We start from the raw sequence: 18801 nt of genomic DNA, 5'->3' as shown, positions 1-18801 counted from the left end.
AAATATGTATATCATTAACAAACTTCTAACTTGCATAAGAAAGTAAACTAGTTGTGTTGAACAATAAACACAACCATAAAGTAAAGCACCACATAACACCATATTTTGTTAACTATAGAAACCCTATCCATGGAAAAACCCTAGTGGGATGGTACCCGCAAGATGATCCACTAATCAAAAGTATATTGTAGAAGATATTGACCCTCTTTGGAGTTTATTACATCTATATAGTGTCTTGATTCTTTTTAAAGGACTTGACCTTGTTAGAAGCCTCAACTCTATTAGGAATTTTTATTACAATTATAAAAATTATGCAAGATGATCCCATTTCGCAAACATGCAATATACAATAATATTCTTCATTACAAGAGATAGATACAAAAACCTCTTCACTGTTGTTGATATCTTCAATATCTTATTTTATCTTTCACTGTGCTTCATGAAACAAATTTTCACTGCTCTAATCTTACATCATAATTTATATCTCAAACATATCACATACATATCACAAAAATCACACTTAACTCTGTATTCAAAATTTTTCCTTTATACCATTTTTCTCTAACCTGACAACCTTCATTACTTAACACACTTGACAAATAACAAAATTAACTCTTTCTCACTTAGGGTTAACATCTAGGATGTTTCCCTTAATTAGTTAAGTAATTATTTTGATAAAAAAAAAAATTCTTTCACCAAAAATACACATTTCCTTAAGTTTGTTATGTTTTTTCTTTACAATATTGTCACTGTAAAACTAAAATATCTCTGTATGTACTAATTGTATTGTCCTATGCTCATGTATACATCATCATGATATATTTTACTGCCTTTAGGTATGTGTTCATGTGCTAGAAATGCTTCTGTAAATTGCGCAAACCAAAATAGTGCATCTGCTGATAGATAAAATTTGTTGTACTTAGACAATTTTCCAAGTCTTTGTCCCAAAACTTTATCTCCAAGATTTGTTGACTTAATCTTGACTATTTGTTGCCATAAATGAAATGAAAACAACATGCTAAATAACCTAGCCAAATTACTAATATATATATTGCATCTATACTTGATGTTTCCTTGTTTACTCGATAGGCATTTATATCCACGACAGTGGCACTAGAAGATAATGATTTTGGTCAATCATGTTGACCAATGCTATCCTTGTATGGGTCATGTATTTGTCTAGATGTTATTATTAACCCTTTGGTAATTGATAAATTCAAATTTATAATACATCATGTGATTAGACCAATGAGCTTATCTATGTATTTAGGGTTTCTCAATTGTCAGCAAAATTATTAATTTAGTGCTAATTTAATTGATTGGGGGATTTTATTTTATTGTCAGCTAATTTTTCATAGTTGAATTCCAAATATATGGAATTGATTTACATATTTTAGAAAAAGGGGAAAATTAATTAGTAAGTGGGTTAATAATCCATTTTATAAGTCATTTGATAAATTACTTATATTATTCTAAAAATGAGTTTTATACTCACTTCTCATTTTGTAATTGTATGGGTTTGGAGAAATCCCTCAAAACCCTCTTTAGGCCATTTTATTATTTTTCTTATTGTTAGAGATTGGTTCACCATGCCTTCACAAGATTGGTCTCGTTGGATTCATGTCAAGATTGCTCCACTTTACCGAAGATTTTAGGTGATTTAGTGAAGTCTTTATTTATTTCTTTTCATTCTATATTTTTACTGAACATGAGAGGTATAGCTTTCTAGTTTAATTGTTTTTACTTTGTTTTAGCTCATTCTTTTGATTACCTATCCACCAAATTCATAAAATAGCTACACCACTAAAAATCTAAGAAATTTAGACCAAAAAAGCCCAAAATTTGTATAAGCAAGTTATGGTTGTGCAAAGTTGGACTACCAAACTGAAAATGCAAATGAAGAGGGGTTCAAATGTACAAGTATCAGATGACATCAACATATTAAATCTAGTAGTCAAATGACCATCATAGAAAAAAGAAAATACCACTTTTGATGGTCAAGCAAATGTTAATTTTTGCACAGTGAGTTGGAACATGTGGCAAAAAAGAGTCATTCATGACTAGGCTACTGAGTGAGTGATGATTGGGATCTACTGATTGATCAACTATTGAGTTGGTAGTATGTTGACTGGTAAAATAAAATACATCCCCTTTCTGTAGAGTGATTTTGATGTGACTCCAATCACAATGTACCTTTTGATTGCGTAGATAATTTCCATAGTCTCTCTACGGTTTGCACGATTTGGCTAAACCTATGTGGTTGTGAAGTCAAATCAAAGGCTTTAAAGGAGTTTACACTTGGGAGAATCTCTTCAAATAAAATTTTCTACTACCAATGATGAGGGCCTTGTTGATGGTACCACTTCTAACTATGATAGGGGCTTTGATCATGATACATGTCTTGGGATGGTTACTAGATTGGTATCTGCTAGTACCAAAGAATGACCAGATCAACCTTCAAATGGTGGTGAAGCAATTTGGGCATAGCATTAATAATGAAGATATGTCAAGTTCATGTGTGCTCAGGTCTTAGAAAAATAAATGCCAATGAGGAGCTCAGGAATATTGTTGGAGCTCGACTTGTATGATTGGGGTCGATCTCAACTCTTGGGCTAGAAAGGGACCTTTAATGACAATATCAATATTTGATGAAGATATGTCAAGTTACCACTACAGATGTTCTCTCAAATTTTCTTGGAGAAATGAAGGGGGGCTCAATGTGAAAACTAGTTGGGCATGTCATGTTGATATTTATCTCCACTTGGTCTGTGTTGGGCATCGAGATTATCAAGAACATACCAAATTTGATAGTGGGAGTGATGTGGATCAAATGATTTGAGTGGAGGGAGAAATTGGGATGTGATTTCTCCTCCAATGTTATTCTTGGTATGTGGATACTACTCATGTTGCATCTTTCTCAGATCAGAATTGGAAGGGTCCCCAGAGTAAATGTGTGTGTAGACTCAGATTATATCCCTTTCTACGGCTTAGGTTGGTAATCGTGCTTGAATTTGGATGTGGGAAGAGAGATTGAAGTCGGATCTCCAATGTCTGACTTGACAATGGATAAGAGGGTGATTTGTCTATTTTCTTTGCTTGGAAGGCAAGTGAAGTGATTAAATGTTGATTTGAATTTCTCACAATCAAATTTTGTAGAGGGGTAAGTGCACAAAGTTTTGGTGCCAAAAGGGGGGTTATAAGTGGACACCTTTTTTCTGAAATCAGCAATTTTTGAACTTCAACAAGAATTTGAAGATAGTTACGCTCAAAATTTTAAGATATGACAAAAACAAAAGTCATACTCCTTTGAATCTAGTTCCTAAACTATTTTTTTTTTTTCAAAATGGTTTAGTTTTAGGTCCTCAAAAAAGGGGTTCATAGAAAGTGGTATTGTTTATTCCAAAAAAACATAACACAGTACAAAGTGTGGGCCACCTAAAAATTTAACTTTTTTTTTAAATTCTTTAATCGCTCCAGTCAAAAGTTACTTAACACTATGCAGTTTATCCCAGATTTTTCAAGTAATTTTATAATGTGTATTTTTTTTTTAATGAATTTTTTAACTAGACACATCCCAAAAACATGAAATATCTATGTGCTCCCCCTAGAAATAATTGAAAACTAATGTAAAATCAAAAAAAAAAAAAAAAAAATTCAAAGTGTGTAGAATGGAGTCTAGTTTCTAAAAAACTAAATTGTTGCAAAATTCGATGAACGAGCTAAAATATATAGCCCAATTAGTACATGGTGGTTTTTGACAAAAAATGAACATACATTCAAAAGACATTATATATGAAAGGCTTGAAATAGTTCAAATTAATAATAAATTATATGGTTATATAGCTAACATAGAGACCTACAATGTCATGTAACCTGATATTATCGATGCCCAACTATGAGGAATCTTGAAGGAGAGCACACAAGAAAAATCAATCATTTTTTGTATGTTTGCAGCAAAACACGTCTCAAGCCTATTTATAAACTCCAAACCTTTGGGTTGGATCTCCAAGGCAAAACCAAGCCTTAGGCTTGGTTTTAATGGAAAGCTTTGAATAGCACATATGCCCTATAGCGTGTGTAGGCTATAGTGTGCATGTGTTATTTAAAGCATTTGAATTTTTGATAGCACGTGTGCACTATAGTGTGCATGCACTATTGAGACATAAATAGTGCATAGAGAAGGAAGAAGAGATGCAAAGCAAGAGCAAGAGAGAGGGGGGGTTGGGGGATGGCTATGTGTGTGAGAGAGAGAGAGAGATAGAGAGAAAGTAGGGGATAGGAGAGGGGAGAGAGTAGGGGATGGGAGAGAGAGGAAGTGAGAAAGAGTAGGGGTGGTAGAGAGAGTACAGGATGGGGGAGAGAGGAAGTGAGAAAGAGTAGGGGTGACAGAGAGAGTACAAGATGGGAGAGAGAGGAAGTGTGAGAAAGAGTAGGGTGGAAAAGAGAGAGTACGGGATGGGGGAGAGAGATTGAAAGTAGGGGATGGGAGAGAGAGGAAGTGTGAGAGAGAGTAGGGGTGGCAGAGAGAGAGTACAAAGTGGGAGAGAGAGATTGAGAGTAGGCGATGGGGAGAGATATATTGAGAGTAGGGGATGGGGGAGAGAGAGAGTAGGTGGTGGGAGACACAATGGGAGAGGGAGAGCGAGAGAGGAGAGGATAGGAGTGCATGTGTGTGAAAGAGAGAGAGTAGGGAATGGGAGAGGGGGGAGAGAGAGTAGGGGATGGGAGAGAGAGTAGGAAATGGGAGAGGGAGTGGGAGATGGAGAGAGGGGGGATGGAAATGTGTGTAAGAGAGAGAGAGAGAGAGAGAGAGAGAGAGAGAGAGAGAGAGAGAGAGTAGGGGATAGGAGAGAGTGTGAAAATGTGAGAGAGAGTAGGGGGTGCAAAGAGAGAGTAGAGAGGGAGAGAGTGAGAGTGAGAGTGAGAGTGTGAGAGAGAGTAGGTGATAGGAGAGGGAGTGGGAGAGGGAGAGTGAGTGAGAGACAAAGTAGGGGATGGGAGAGGAGAGAGGGGGGATGGGTGTATGTGTGTGAAAGAAAGAGAGTAGGGAATGGGAGAGGGGAGAGAGGTAGAGATAGAGTAGGGGATGGGAGAGAAAGAGAGTAGGCAATGGAAGAGGGAGTGGGAGAGGGAGAGAGAGGGGGGATGGGAGTGTGTGAGAGAGAGAGAGAGAGTAGGGGATGGGAGAGAGTGTGAGAGTGTGAGAAAGAGTAGGGGTGGCAGAGAGAGTGAAAGTAGGAGATGGGAGAGAGAGAGAGTAGAGAGGGAGAGTGAGAGAGAGAGAGAGAGAGAGATAGTAGGTGGTGGGAGAGGGAGTGGGAGGGAGGGAGAGGGGGAATGGGAGTGTGTGTGTGTGTGTGTGTGTGTGTGTGTGTAAGAGAGACAGAGTAGGGGATTGGAGAAAGTAGGCAGTGGGAGAGGGAGTGTGAGAGAAAGAGAGGGGGGAATGAGAATGTGTGTAAGAGAGATAGAGTAGGGGATGGGAGAGAGTGTGAGAGTGTGAGAGAGAGTAAGGGGTGGCAAAGAGAGCCCGTATGGGATGGGGAAGAGAGAGAGAGAGAGAGAGAGAGAGAGAGAGAGAGATGGGAGAGAGTGTGAGAGAGAGTAGGAGATGGAAGAGAGAGAGAGTGAGAGTAGGGGATGGGAGAGAGAAAGTAGAGAGGGAGAGGGAGTACTTGAGAGAGAGAGATAGTAGGTGGTGCAAGAGGGAGTGGGAGAGGAAGAGAGAGAGGGGGGATGGGAGTGTGTGACAAATCTAGAGAGTAGGGGATGGGAGAGGAGAGAGAGAGGGGGGGATGGGAGTGTGTGTCTATGAAAGAGAGAGAGTAGGGGATGGGAGAGGGGAGAGAGAGTAGGGGATGGGGGAGAGAGAGTAGGTGGTGGGAGAGGGAGTGGGAGAGGGAGATAGAGAGAGGGGAAATGGCAATGTATGTAAGAGAGAGGGAGTAGGGGATGGGAGAGAGTGTGAGAGTGTGAGAGAGAGTAGGTGGTGGTAGAGAGAGCTTGTACAAGATGGGAGAGACAAAGTGAGAGTAGGGGATGGGAGAGTGTGAGAGAGAGTAGGGGATGGGAGAGAGAGTGAGAGTAAGGGATGGGAGAGAGAGTAGAGAGGGAGAGAGAGAACTTGAGAGAGAGAGAGATAGTAGGTGGTAGAAGAGGGAGTGGGAGAGGGAGTGGGAGAGGGAGAGGGAGAGAGATGGGGGGATGGGAGTGTGTGTGATAGATCTAGAGAGTAGGGGATGGGAGAGAAGAGAGTGGGGGGATAAGAGTGTGTGTGTCTGTGAAAGAGAGAGAGTAGGGGATGGGAGAGGGGAGAGAGAGAGTAGGGGATGGAGGATAGAGAGTAGGGGGTGGGAGAGGGAGAGAGTGAGAGTAAAGGATGGGAGAGAGTGTGAGAGAGAGTGGGGAGAGGTAGATAGAGAGAGGGAAATGGGAATGTGTGTGATAGATCTAGAGAGTAGGGGATGGGAGAGAAGAGAGAGGGGGGATGGGAGTTTGTGTGTGTGTGTGTGAAAGAGAGAGAGTAGGGGATGGGAGAGAGTGTGAGAGTGTGAGAGAGAGTAGGGGGTGGTAGAGAGAGAGTACAAGATGGGAGAGACAGAGTGAAAGGATAGGAGAGAGTGAGAGAGTAGGGGGTGGCAGAGAGAGAGAGTATGGGATGGGAGAGACAGAGTGAAAGGATGGGAGAGAGTGTGAGAGAGAGTAGGGGATGGGAGAGAGTGTGAGAGAGAGTTGGGGATGGGAGAGAGAGAGTAAGAGTAGGGGATGGAAGGGAGAGAGTAGAGAGGGAGGGAGAGAACTTGAGAGAGAGAGAGAGATAGTAGGCGGTGGGAGAGGGAGTGGGAGAGGAGGAGAGAGAGGGGGGATGGGAGTGTGTGTGAGAGATCTAGAGAGTAGGGGATGGGAGAGGAGAGAGAGGGGGGATGGGAGTGTGTATCTATAAAATAGAGAGTTTAGGAGATGGGAGAGTGGAGAGAGAGTGTAGCCTGAGAGAGAGAGAGAGAGTAGTAGATAGGAGAGGAGAGAGAGAGGGGGGATGGGAGTGCGTATCTGTAAAAGAGAGAGTTTAGGGGATGGGAGAGGGGAGATAAAGTGTAGCCCAAGAGAGAGAGACTAGGTGGTGGGAAAGGGAGTGGGAGAGGGAGAGAGAGAGGGGGGATGGGAGTGTGTGTAAGAGAGAGTAGGGGATGGGAGAGAGTGTGAGAGAGAGTAGGAGGTGGCAGAGAGAGAGAACAGGATGGGAGAGAGAGAGAGAGTGAGAGTAGGGGATGGGAGAGTGTGTGAGAGAAAGTAGGGGATGGGAGAGTGTGTGAGAGAAAGTAGGGGATGGGAGAGAGTGTGAGAGAGAGTAGGGAGAGGGAGATAGAGATAGGGGGATGGGAGTGTGTGTGACAGATCTAGAGAGTAATGGATGGGAGAGAAGAGAGAGAGGAGGGATGGGAGTGTGTGTGTGTCTATGAAAGAGAGATAGTAGGGGATGGGAGAGAGTGTGAGAGTGTGAGAGAGAGTAGGGGGTGGCAGAGAGAGAGAGTACAGGATGGGAGAGACAGAGTGAAAGGATGGAAGAGAGTGTGAGAGAGAGTAGGGGTTGGTAGAGAGAGATTAAAAGATTGGAGAGATGAAGTGAAATGATGGGAGAGAGTGAGAGAGAGAGTAGGGGGTGGCAAAGAGAGATTACAGGATGGGAGAGATAGAGTGAAAGATGGAAGAGAGTGTGAGAGAGTGGGGATGGGAGAGGAGAGAGAGAGAGGGGGGATGGGAGTGTGTATTTTTAAAAGAGAGTTTAGGGGATGGGAGAGTGGAGAGAGAGTAGCCCAACAGAGAGAGAGTAGCAAATGGGAGAGAGAGAGACTAGGTGGTGGGAGAGGGAGTGGGAGAGGGAGAGAGAAGGGGGGATGGGAGTGTGTGTAAGAGAGAGTAGGGGATGGGAGAGAGATTAGGAGGTGGTAGAGAGAGAGAACGAGATGAGACAGAGAGAGTGGAAGTAGGGGATCGAAGAGAGTGTGAGAGAGAGTAGGGGGATGGGGGAGAGAGAGAGAGAGAGAGAGAGAGAGAGAGATAGATAGTAGGCAATGGGAGAGGGAGGATGGGAGTGTGTGTGAGAGATCTAGAGAGTAGGGGATGGGAGAGGAGAGAGGGTGAGAGAGAGAGAGTAGGCGGTGGGAGAGGGAGAGCAAGAGAGAGTAGGGGATGGGAGAGGGGAGAGAGAGAGATTAAGGGATGGGAGAGGGGAGAGAGAAAGTAAGGGATGGGAGAGGGGAGAGAGAGAGTAGGGGATGGGAGAGAGTAGGAGATGGGAGAGGAAGAGTAAGAGAGAGAGTAGGGGATGGGAGAGGAGAGAGAGAGTAGGGAGAGAGTGTTGGTGGGATAGAAAGGTATGTGTTTTGACATAGTGTGTATGCACTATAGTGCGTACGCGCTATGTGAAATCACCCAAAAATGGTCAAAAAGCAACTTTGGGGCCCATTTTATCCATTCTCAGCTTTTGGTCTGTTGTGCATTCTGTTAGTCTAACAGAAATCACAAGTTTCAACATAGCAAACACTATTTGAAGACTTTTTGAAGGTAGCAAACACCAAATTCAATCATTGGATACGCAATTTGAAGACATTTTGAATATTCCTTGTATAGAAAAGTTAGTGCAATCCTTTTTAAATATTGTTTATTGATATATAGATAAAAATTTGATTATAATTTGACATGTTTAATATATGGTGAATTCATTGAAATTTGTATGTTTGAATGAAATGTTATTTCAAAATGGTTAGAAATTTGACAAGTCGTTTGATATATATTGTGTATTCATTCAAATAATTGTAATCTTTATATGTATTTGAATAATTTTTAATTTACACATTGTAAGTAATTCAAATATTTGAATAATTTGACATGTATAAATCATCATCATGCCAAGGAAGAAACCAAAAACTCAAACAAATGAAGATAGGGAGAGAGATTTGGCAATTAAAAGAGATAAAATGAAACTACTACATGAACAAAGAAAATTGCAAAGCAATAATGAAGAATTGAATTTCAAAGAGGATCAAGAACTACCAGTACAAAGAAACAAAGAGGAAGAATTGGAAAGACAAAGAGAATGAATGAGACTATTACACTCAAGAAGACAATTGAATTGTGAAGTTGTGCCATCTTCCAATGTTGGAGTCATATCATCCTCTCATGTTGAAGAGACACTAATTTGTAGATCCGATGATGTACATGCTCCATCATGTCATGTTAAAGGCACAACATCAACATATCAAGTAGGTGATATTCCATCTTTTGCATCTTATTGCCAAGGCACATCATCTTCAGTTCAAGGTACACAATACACTCAACCTTATGTTGATGTTCAAAATATTGAGGGAATGGAAGAGATTATAACACCTTCTAGAATTCATTTTAGAATACCAAAATATTTGATTGATATTGATACTAACATTTTGAAATGAATGCCTGACAAGATTAGCAAGCGTACTTGTCAAAGAAAAGTTAATCATATGTGGAGATTATTTTTTGAAGAATTAAATATTACAGGTCAATGACAATTATTTGTTGAAATGGTGAGGAATTTGAAATTTAGGCCTATCATGAAGATTCTTGGGCTAAGAACAATGGATGATTCAAATGAAAAAAAACATTGTAAAGAATCTAATGAGTGCTTATGACAAAGTGGGTTCTAAATCATGCACCAAAAATAGTAATATCACAAGACGAGTACTTACATTGACAATAGTAAGTAGCCAAATGAAGAAAGCTCAACTCATGAGAAAGACAAGCAAAACATTAAAAATCGGTAGAGGTACTCTAAGGAGAGCCATGCTAAGGCATGAGAGATTGGAAGATCCAACAAAAAATGAGTTATGGACATTTAATGGTAGACTATTGTGAAAGGATAAAAAAATTAGTGAAGCTTTGAAATCATTGGTCGAAAATTTTTGAAAAAATAACACACGTGTTTCCCCTAATCAAAGAGATGTTGTAAGAAGGAGGATTGGTAGTCAAAATCATGACCCACATGTGAAATATTTTTTAGACTCAACTCATACACAATTTTTTGCAAAATTTATTGGTATGTATCCTCTAATTCGAATAAGTCAAATATTTTTTGAGATGGGTAAACCTTTTTATGTCAAGATAAATCACACATACACAACTTCTTGTTGTAGGATACATATTGAATTTTTTAACTATTTTGATATTTTTAGGCATATATTTGTGTTTTTGCATTCTAAGTTTGTTTTGCAGGATTGTGACATGAATGAGCCACCAACATCTTCAAGGGAATTCATACCCAACATTTTATGTGAAATAGGGGATGGCCAACAATTTTATAAGACATCATGCTTGGATGGTACATGCTTATTTTGTGATTCTTTGCAACTTTTGTCAACTTGTTAACATATGGATAGTACACATGCAATTGGAAATGAAATAGTAGTTTACGAAAAATTTAAGACAGTGACATATGCTCTAAAAGATGGGAAACAGGGCAAAAGATGTGATTTAGTCATTGAAAAGATTCCAGTGTATGAGTTCATGAAAATTTTTTGTAAAAAGATTATTTATGAGTATGCAAGGCATACACATAGAGCTTGATGGCTGGATTTGCAATTCATGTTGTGCAAGGATACATTTCCACTAGATACCAATTTTTTGGTTGTAGACTTCACAAGGAACTACAGACTACAACCATAAAATGAGGTGCAAGAAAATTATTATATTTCTCAATAGGTTTTCATATTTGTTCACATAACATTCATGCATTCACCTACAAGTACAGAAGATGACAGGAAGATTTTGAGGGAGTGTCATTTTTACATCAGTAATGATCGATCACATTCTACGGAGTTTGTACAATGTTGTTTTCAACTATTTTATGGAGATTTGGCTAATAGGGGCATCACATATCGTCAACACATTATTTGGTCAGACAATTATGCATCTCAATTCAAGAATGCATAGATGTTCTATTGGTTAAGTAGGATGCACAGGTTGTGTAGAATTCAATATATGTGAAATTTCATAGAGGCTAGTCATGGAAAGGGAGAGCATGATGGTGTAGGCACATGCATCAAAAGAGCCTTAGCTCATGAAGAACTAAAGTACAAAGATGGAGCAATATTGATAGATAAAAAATCCATCATCTAGTGGTGTAACGCTACAATGGGTCTAGGTAAGGAAGGTGAGTCTATGGTTCATAGATTTTTTGGTTGATAGATAATACTAACATTGCACCATATCAGGATTGTTGCACACTAACAAGATCTAGTGAGTTGCATTTTTTTAGAAGCTCTGATGCAGGTTCATGGAGTATCCACAAGCAAAAAATGGAATGCTATTGTCCATCATGTACAAAGGAAATTTGGGATGATTGTGACTCGGCTAAATGGGTGGACAAATGGGATATACAGGTTTTGGACCCAATTGACACCTATCATCCCCCACAAGCATTGGAAATGGTACAAATGGATTAATCGATTGCCTTTGACCACTTGTCTAATCTAATGCAACCTGGTAATATATATTTTTATATCTTTGTAATTTCAATATGTAATTTTATAACTTTTACCTAAGTATTTTCTAAATTAATGACTGCATTTTGTACATTTGTCACTACAAGCCATTTTTTTCTATTATTGCACCTAAAGACAATGAAGAAGGGACATATTATTATTGGTGTCATTGTGTCCAAGCCAAACAAAAATTGGATCACTCAGTTATAGATGGTGAAGGTTTAGAGTACCATGTTGGTGCGGTGGTTGTAACTGGCACATGGCTTAGACAATATTCTATGAAGAACCCTAACTTGTGGTTATTCGAGGATTGGCAAATAGAGAGGAAGATTCTTCATTATTCAAACCTTGTTGTCATATCAAATGTCCACTTGATAAAATATGGTGCAAAACCACATAATAAGATTCTTTGGAAAGTTTGCAAGTCAGACCATGAGGCAATACTTGAGACATTAAAATGTAGAGCAGATTCAATTGGCTCATTAGATTGAATAGGGAGAGAGGGAGAGAGAGAGAGAGTGATCAATTCTAGGATCCAAATACAATGTTGCAACCTCTCCCCCAAGACTATCCACATGACAAGGTGGGTATTTCTATTATGTGTAAGTGATGAGATAAGTTTAAATCATAGGTTTTATATTTTGATTTGTTTAGGATCTAGATACATTATTTGAATTTATATTAGATTCTTTAATAGGACCCATTTTTAGATTAGTCGTTTGAATAAGTGAAAGTTTAGAATTTGTTGTTTAGATCAAAATGTAATGAAAGAACATGAAAATTATTAGAATGTGAATTCTTTTTGATGTAAAGTCATGATTTTGTGCATGTAACCAGAAACTTCAAACTGGCGAAAGCAAGGATACAATGGGAGAAGTTTTCAATACTCATCAAGCAAGGGTTATCATACAACTCAAAAAGCAAGGATTTGTATAAATGGATAATTCTTAATAACAAGCTAGATTCAATTTTTTTCATTCTCTAGTTTAGTGGATTAATCTTATCTTAGATTGTTTATTGTGCTAATTCTTCATGTGCAGGTCACCAAAGAAGAGGGCTAATAAAGTCGAAGCACCAGTGATAAAGGGTGAGATGCCAAAATCATCTGTGAAATAGTATTATCAATTCACATTCTAAATATTTATTAGAGTTTTTTGTTCAAGTACCATTGTGTGTTAATCATCTTATGCCTAGGATTGCAGAGGATTACAATCATTAAAAAGTAAGAAGGAAAACAGGTCTCGATCTGATGATAATGGGGCAGTTACAGATATAGTTCTCTCTAAGGATAATGTTGATCAGCCGATGTATAAGTTGAGAGAACCAAAATACTTTTGATATTTTTGGGATGTTGTTTGCAATAATGTCAACACTTGATGAAACCAAATATTATGACTGGAATTTAGTAGTTTTGTTTAAGCATGTCTAGATCCCTAAAAATAGCCAATGAAAAATACATTTGGAGAGGTTTCTTAGATTGTGCACATTAAATATCTCCATGTCAAATTTTCTAAAATTATTCCATACTATGATTTTGAGGTGACCATTCAGTTAAGCAATAAAATGATATTAAAAAAGAGGTGCAAAATAGAGATTCAAATACCAAATCTTCTCATACAAAAAACAAGAACTATGAAGTGTAGATATATTGACCATAGTAGACATGTAGTTATGTAGTTGAGAGAAAACTACAAGAGTCTACTAAATGAGATCAATAACTAGGTGGGGGGGGGGAGGTGTGTGGGTAGGTGAAGCAATACCTACTTCAAAAGCTACCACATTTGCATAAGAGATAGTAGATCAACCTCCAACCACACGAGAAATGGTAGGAGAGGTGACCACAGTAGGAACAACATCAGATCTAGCAGCAACCATAGTAGGAGTGGGCCTAGGAACCCTGATAGAGGAAGCCATAACAATATTTGCTACAGGGATCTTAGTTGCAGCAGAGGTAGCCACCACACCATGATCCTCCCACACACCATCACAGGTTCAACAGTGAGTAGAAGCCGAAGCATCATAGACAGAAGGCAAATTTTCAAAAATGTCATGGGCGGAAGCCATTTTTCCAAGTCATTTATGACTAACTTCTATGTTGATGTAGCCTTAATGTGTACATTTTTGGATCAAAGGGAGGGATTTCTCATGTTTTTCTTCTCTTGTGTGCATGTGGGATAGTTTTACTTTTGTTTCTTGTGTACTAGATCGGTTCTTTCTTATTGATGACACAACCACTTATAATAATGATGCATATAAAATATTGTAGTCATTGGTACTCATACAAATTCATTAGCTATAGTAAAATGTAGAAACTCAACCTTCACAATGACTGGTTATTAACAATTACACCATTTGTAACAACTATATATGACCTCTTCTTATTGTGATTAATGTGTTAAATAGTATAAGTATCCTTTGATTATGCCTAACATATTGATGTAGGATGATTCATTTATTATTATATAACCCTAGATCTTCCTCCCAACATCATAAACTACCATCTAATAAAGAGGTATTGTTTCTTAAAAAGATAAACAAGGGGATAAATGGGCTAGATCCTCAATGTGAATAAAGGGTGAGATGTCAAAATCATCTGCGAAACAATATCATCAATTCACATCCTCAATGTTTATTAGTGCTTTTTGTTCAAGTACCATTGTGTGTTAATCATATATAGTATACAGACAATCAATTTACTCTTCCATAAAATGGTTCTTATGTTAACAACTTTTACTGTATTTCTTGATTTTGTTCCAACATTTAATGTGATTGTAATATTGGTTTGTAACTGAAGGAGGACAAAGAAAAAAGAATAAACAAGTTTCCTTTGTGAACACACCTACAAATGAAAGTGGAAGAAAACCTAAGGGGGCTAAGAAAGTAAAAACTATAATAGATTAGGACCAAATAGGGATATAATCAGATACATGTGCAAGGAGTTAAAATGACGAACCTTTAGTATCTAAACTAAAAAATACTATTTTTGGTTTTAAACTAAACGTGAGTATGCATTTGACTTATTTATCCTGAAAATGCAGAATGCATGGAGATCACGTACACGCACTAATTTATAGACTTTGGGAGTCAGACTTCACTTCAAAAATATATGAAGAACATGCATAGGTATTGGAAACTTCTCAGATTGCTTAACATACCTGTCATGTTTAAAAATAGTTTCTACAAAGAGAATACAAGGCATTCACAATACATTATAGTGATCCTTCATAGCACTACCTTCCTAAGTGGCTCATGATGGAGGTTATAATGTTTTAGAATGTTAGGACTAGTCTCAAGTTGATATCAGCCTAGTTGTAAAGGCTTGAGACTCATTAGTGTTTCCATAAACCTTGAGTCCTTAAGATTGATGCAGAGGTTAAGTAATCCCAAGCACAATGTTGATATCAACCCAATAGGACAGGTCTTACACCTAAACCTCTACACCTTAACCCAGTAGCAACACAAATGGATCAGCATTAATCCATAAACTTGACACCCAAAAACTTGATTCAACACCCAAGAAATGGTGGATCTTCACAAATTAAGACTCTCAGCATGTAAAGGAGGTTTCGTATATTAGCAAAACCAAAAAACAAGGCCATACAACAACTTGAACACAGGTTCCATTATGTCCAAATAATGTAGCACTTAGCATTAATCCATGCAACTTCAAACTTGACTCAATTTTCCAAAAATGGTGGATCCTTACAAAAAAAGTTGAACATCATAATAAGGGATTCAATATGTTAGCAAAACCCAAGAATCAAGACCAAATAGCATGTTCAACACAGGTTTCATGGCATTGTTTGAGAATGCAGCAATTAAGGCTACTAGCCCACCCAAGACAAAATGTGTAATAATTATAAAAACTTCCAAAGGACCTCCCCAAATAGTTGGAATTCTAGATATCCTTTATGGATTTTGTTAAACCTTCAAAAGGACAAGTGTTGGAACCAAATATAAGTCCTCCAAAACTGAACTGTCATACGGCCCTTCCAAACTCCAATCAACAACTTAACTTGCTTTCAACCTCCAAATAGTGGTGCAAAGCACTTAATAAAAATATTTCTTTTTTTCAATGTAATAAGGCCTTAGGATCAATTAAGAAAATCTCCTCAAGGCCATCCACCTATGTAATGGATACAAGACCCCAAGGTGTTAATATGAACCTGGGCATCATTTGGTCCAAAAGGTGGAATTTTGGTTTATTTTCTATTTGTTAGGATAGTTTAGATGTTTTGAGTCTTAGAATAACATTTAGGAATGTTTAGAATTGAATTAGAAAGAAAGTTTGTCAAAATGGAAAAAATTGCAAAAAAATTGCAAAAGTTGCATTAGCAACTTTCGCAATAATTTGACAACTTTTTCAAAAAATCACTCCCAATGGCTAAAACTGACAAGGGGTGGTTCTACTCATTTCTAATGGCCTACAAAGGCTCTAGAAACCTAAGGGGAGAGATAACATGAAGAAATATATGTACTTTCTCTTTAGAATCAATAAAATCTACTGTTTCTAGAGTATTTTGACTGGTTTTTCCATATAGTACGGCCTGCAGTGATTGGGAAGTGAAAACTTTTGTACTAATTTGATAGCCCTGCTTATTTATGAAGTTTTGGTTTTTATTTCAAGTGTTCATCAATCAGGATAATCAAGTTATTGTTTTTTCTTAGTCACTGCCCTATGAAACCCTCAAAACAAGGGTTTGCCCAAAGAAATGGCCCTAACTTGAAACTCCACCATTGGAAATTGTTCCAAATTTGTATGCATCAAGTTAGGGAAATGCATTATCATATTTTAAAGGTCTTGAGATAGGAGGCTACAACAGATATTTATGGGAGCAAGCCTTAGGTCTAATATTACCCATGTATTAGACCTTGTTTGTACAATTTGGTTGACTAATGTGAAGAAAAGGAGTTGAGGACTTGGTGAATTAGAAAAACACTTTTATCTAGGTTAGGAAAACACTCTAGAGTTGGAAGATTGATTCCATGAACCCATTTCTTAGCCATTGCCTTGTAGACTATGCCTAAAGTTGTTAATTAGGCCTAAGTGCATGGTTGGGGTTAAGGCATGCTAGAGTGGAGTGAAGTTTTCAAAATTTGGAGTCTTTTAATCCTTGGAAAATGTTATCTAAAACTATACTTTGTTGGCCAGGTCCTTTGGAAGCATTTTGAGTTATTGCTGAAAAACTGAACTAGGAGGCCTAATTGCCTAGTAGGTCAAATGTTGCATTCTATTTTGTGAGTTGTTTGTAGTAGGTCTAATTAGTGATTTGCCTTATTTTGGTAATTTTAAGGTTGCCTCAAGCCATCATTGGTGTTAGAAAGCTTGGGAACACCATAAACCCACTTTTTCCAAGTTGCGGGGTGGTAGGCCATTGTTGATCCAAGTAGTAAGAAGTTGGATTCTTGTCTTCTTTGGAGAGTTGGGTTTGTATATCTGTTGGAAAGTTGTAATATCATAGTAGTATCCATTCGGAAGTATTCATATCCTTTTCTTTACCCTTGTTGAGTTTGGAGGTTTGGGGGGTAGAAGGTTGATTGTTTGGTGCTTCCTTGTGCTTACTCTACATCAAACAGCAACTAGGTCTTCTTCCAAGGTTAATTACTGATCCACTAGACCTCTAACACAGGTAGACTCTACCTCTAAGTGGACTCCACTTCACAATCCCAACCCTCAAACCTAGGGTGCTCAAACAACTTGGATCAACCACAACACTTAGGGACTCCCTATCACCAATAGGCTTAAAATGAAAAATACTTCTTAAATGGTTCCAACACTCAACTTTTCTAATGGAAATGGTTTTTTATAGACTCAAACCAATAATAAAATTCCAACTTTGAAGTTTGTCACACTCAACAATCAAATTGCAAAAACTGTTACCAGCACTTTAGGACAATTCCTAGTTTCAATGGTCAAACTCCAAAAACATACAAAGGATCATCCAATGTTATTACATCACTAAAAACCCTTAAACCACTCCTAAGAGATTCTAAAATATCAATCACAAACTCTGCTTCAGCATCAAGTTATGCCCACTTTGTGTCACAGTCCTAAATGGCCAGTTCGGGCTGGGCTACAAGGAAAACATAAACAAATGGGTTTGCAGACTTGGTTCAACCCCTTGGATCTCTTCTACACCTTTAATTTTTCCTTCTACACCCTTCACTTGGGTCAAATCAATCAACTTGGGAGTCTGGTCCTTCTTTTCCCTTCAAAACTAGACTAGACATAAGACTATGTTCAGTCTAGGGCTTGCTGGTAAAAATAGGTGCCCTTCTCCTACAACTCTAAAACTCTACCATCTTAAATACCCCTCTCCTAACTTGCATTCCACAAATTATCATTGAAATCTCATAGTGGGTTTGCAAGTTAGGAGGCCATCTTGCTAAGATCCTTAGATTTAGGGTAAATCTGGGTAACCTTCATAAAATCTACTATAACTTTTATTCTAGATAAGATAAAATATTCAAACCAAATGTAATGGAATCCTAACTCAACCCTCTATCCAACCATATGCAACTTGTGCCACTCCCAATCCGTCCAGTCTATACAAAATTGAAAAAATAGTAAAACAGGCAGAAATTTTGAGTTTTATTCATCAAATGTTGTCCACCCGTCCATACAATGACCTTCCCCATATGTGGAGAACTTAAATAAGTGCCTTCCAATGGTTACAACTTCTATTTGGATGATTGGAAGACTGTACAATTTCCTTTTTTAAGTTTGACAACAAAAATTGCAAAAATTGCTCTTTAGCAACTTTCTTGCACTTTTGCACTTTTTTACAAACCTTTAATCCAAAGGTGTCTTAATGACTCAAATCCACCTAAAACATCCTAAAAACATAAAAATACTCAAAATCACACCTATTATGACTCCTTGGTTACAAATGGTCACTTGATTTATAACCACACCAATGTGCCATTGTACCTTACAATTGAGTCTTTTATTACAAGTATGGATCAAACTTCTTTCCTAATGATTCTAACCTACTAAACACCTTGAATTCATGCCTAAAAGCCTTAGATGCCCTGCACCACTAGGGTTCTCAACTGACTTAGAGTAATCACAACTTCTTAGGGACTCCCCTTCTCCAATAGGCCTAAAAAGGCAAACTCTCCCTAGATGGGTTTAGAACTCAACTTTCTTGATAGAAAAGGTTTCTATGGACCTAATCTCTCAAAAACACCCAACTTTAAAGTTCTCAAACCCCCAACAACTAATTTGCATAATTCTTACCAACATTTCTAATAGGGCTAATCCTAGCTTTCTCGGTCAAACTCC

This window comes from Cupressus sempervirens, chromosome 11 (assembly GCF_028749045.1).
Source record: "Cupressus sempervirens isolate cs-2001-9-10 chromosome 11, ASM2874904v1, whole genome shotgun sequence".
NCBI lineage: Eukaryota > Viridiplantae > Streptophyta > Pinopsida > Cupressales > Cupressaceae > Cupressus > Cupressus sempervirens.
This window is presented reverse-complemented; position numbering follows the sequence as displayed.